This window comes from Pocillopora damicornis, chromosome 2 (assembly GCF_964200805.1).
Source record: "Pocillopora damicornis chromosome 2, jaPocDami1.2, whole genome shotgun sequence".
In the NCBI taxonomy this organism is placed as follows: Eukaryota; Metazoa; Cnidaria; class Anthozoa; order Scleractinia; family Pocilloporidae; genus Pocillopora; species Pocillopora damicornis.
Window position 1 is genome coordinate 25,453,883 of NC_142671.1, and position 3,128 is coordinate 25,457,010.

The following is a 3,128-nucleotide window of genomic DNA, read 5'->3' on the forward strand; positions in this document are numbered from 1 at the left end:
AGAATCAAAAGCCTTACGAAAATCAAGAGCTATAAGAATGCCCGGAATTTTTTGCTCTTTTGTTAGGTCTAGAACATCGCTTATAAGTCTAATGTTTTCCCCAATGTAGCGTCCTTTTACAAAGCCTGTTTGGTCTGGGTGTATTAAGTTCGGCAAAACGTTTCTAATCTTTTGGCTATTGCTTTCGCAGCGATTTTTTGATCAACATTCAGTAGGGTTATCGGTCTCCAGTTATGCAGGTCGAGTAAAGAGCCGTCTTCCTTTGGTAATAAAGTAATAATGCCCCTTCTTTGCGAGATGGTAAGTTCATTTTTCTCGTAAGCCTCGTTTAAGCATGCCAGAAGATTTTCGCCTTATAGGTCGTAGAAGAATTTATAGAATTCCACGGTGAATCCGTCTTCACCTGGCGCCTTATCACTTTGGAAAGATTCTAGTACATTTTTGCACTCATCATAACTTAGAGGACTTTCCAAGTTGTCCCGATCGTCATCTGAAAGTTTTGGTATTTGCAAATGCTGTGTAAATTCATCGTATTCCTCTTGAGAGAATGTTTTTGCTGATGTGTACAAGTCTCTAAAGTAAACTTCAATTTGGTCGAGGATCTGTTTATCATTGATTGTAGTGGATTCATCTTCTAGGCGAAGTTCCCTTATGGTCTTTTTATTATAATTCCTTTTTTCCATATTGAAAAAATATTTTGTTGGTCGTTCGCCCTGTTCTACCCAACGACATTTCGCTCTAAACATCGCTTGCTTTCCTTTATTTTCGTACAGAGACTGAAGTTCGGATTTAAGGTTGTCATAGTGCAGCAAGATTTGATTAGTATCTGGCGAGAAAAAGTTATTACAAATAGTGTCGTCTAACTGTTCGAGCTGGCGTTTAATAACCTCTGCCCTGTCTCTGGATACTTTTGCTTTGTATTTCGCATACGAGATAGTCGCATTCCTAATTTCCATTTTGATTAGCTCCCACAGGAGACCTTTGCTTGTTGCTTGACGGTAATATCTTACGGTGTTTGAATAGGTTTTACGAACCCACTCCACGTATTCTTCATCTTTTAAAAGTGTATTATTGAATTTCCAGAGTCCGGGTCCCCTCGGGGTTTCACACGACCAAGACAAGGACGTATAAATTGCTTTGTGGTCGGGTGCAATTGATGGATAGATTTCTGTTTTCTTTACACTTTTTGTTAGGTTTTTGGCCAAAAGAAAGAAGTCTATGCTAGACTTCATTCCTATTGCTTTTGATTCATACGTAAATTTTCGTGACTTTGGATAGCGTACTCTCTGAATGTCTATTAGATCGAACATATCCATTGTAGTCACTAACAAGTTCCTGTAATTCGTTGGTGCCCATACCGTTCCTCCAATTTTGTCTTTTTTAGACAGCGTACAATTCCAGTCCCCTCCAACAATTAAATTTGTCAGTTCTGTTTTGTCGATTATGCAGTTGTTTATCTCCTGCATAAACTCGAGTTGATTTGTTTGGTTGGTTGGTGCGTAGATGTTACAAAGTGTTAATTTTTGGAAGCCAAAAGTAATCGTAATTAGCACAATTCTCCCTGAGTTGTTGCTATAACAATAATCCACCTGACAATGAAAAGCAGGGTTGATTAGAATGCAGACACCTTTGCTGTGGTTAGTACCATGGGAGAAAAATATCTCACCTCCCCATTCATTTTTCCAGATATTTTCGTCTTTTAGATCAGAATAGGTTTCTTGGAGAAAGTAGATATTTGTTTTAAAATCTTTCAAGAACGAAAAAATACTCCTTCTCTTAATCTGGTCCCGTATTCCTCGAACATTAAGCGATAAAATATCTAATTTTACAGGCGTTTGCATAGTCAATAAAGAGCTACAATTAGTAGTTTATGATATCGATAACAAAAGGAAAAAAAAAAAACAACAACAACAACAATTAGTTACAAGAGCTAACCCTCTTCCTAGCTTACAGTCCGACGTTGTCCTCAGTTTTCTAGTTTTGTTGTAAGTGTTCTCTTCTAGTATTTAAAGATAGTCCAGATCATCTAATTCATTAATTTTTATAGGCCTACCTTCGGGCGACGTTTTAATAAAAATCTTTCCATCCATTGTCCAAACGCTTAGGATTGAACCATCGTTCCGCATTTTGTTCGCTTTGTTGACGATCTTTTTCCTGTACGACGTGAGGCTCTCGAATAAATAGATCTTGCCGGAGGCAACTCGTGCTGCGGCGGTCGAAGCGGGGAAGAGGCTTGAGAAACTCACATTTTTGAGTTTTGTCCGGGCTTTGTATAGATTCGTTTTAGTTTTATGATTAACAAATTTTACGATAATCGGCTTAACTCCCTTTCTCCGGCTTAATTTGTGAGATATTTCGATATCCTGTTGGCACACCGGCACCTCCAGGGCATTAGCCAATTTTAGAACCACTTCTTCTGTTGACTCATAAGCTTGTTCCGGTCAGTCCATGGATCTCCAAGGAGTTTTTCCGTGTGTACTGTTCTAGATGATCTTGGAGGTCGTACAACTCGGCGATTTCTTCCTCCTGTTGGTCAACTATTTTCCTTGTTTCGGCCAGCTCTTGTTCGGCATCATCAAACTGCTTTATCGCTTTATTAAGCAATGCTCGAAGGTTTGCTATTTCAACATTCTGCCCTCGAATAGTCGCCTTCAATTCATCCATGTTGTTCTTCATGGCTTCGTTTTCTCGTAGAATGTTGCAGATATCGATCTTAATATCAACCAGCATTTCCCTAAGTTCAATAAGTGACGGCTCTACAGGAGCGATCGATGATTCTTTCTGTCCAGGGATCTCCTCCATCAAAGTTGGTCCAGCGAGGCTTGCTAGTTCGCTTGAAATTGGTTCTGCGGTCGCCGCCATATTGGGTCGTTTAGGCGTTCCGGTTTCCTCCTCGCAAGAACCTCTGGCTCCTCGTTTGTTCTTCTTGTTGTTTCCCATAAGTTAGTTTCTGATGGTGGTTCTTAACATATTACTAGAACCAAAGACTGGGAAATTTTGCATTTTCAGAGAAAATTGAGGACGCGGACAGCGCTCTTCAAGAAATGTGCCACTGCACACCGAGTCCACCCTAAGGATAACATGATTACGCTACGTTTACGATACTTTCACCGCCGTACGACACGACG

The 3,128-nt window shown here is 39.9% G+C and overlaps 1 non-coding gene across 1 annotated transcript; it reads right to left on the reverse strand.

The window, feature by feature from the left end:
- Window positions 1-644: 644 nt before the first annotated feature.
- LOC113685215 (uncharacterized) lies at window positions 645-2,767 on the reverse strand. The gene has a single exon (XR_016184501.1). It is a non-coding gene; the product is annotated as an uncharacterized LOC113685215 (transcript).
- Window positions 2,768-3,128: the final 361 nt, after the last annotated feature.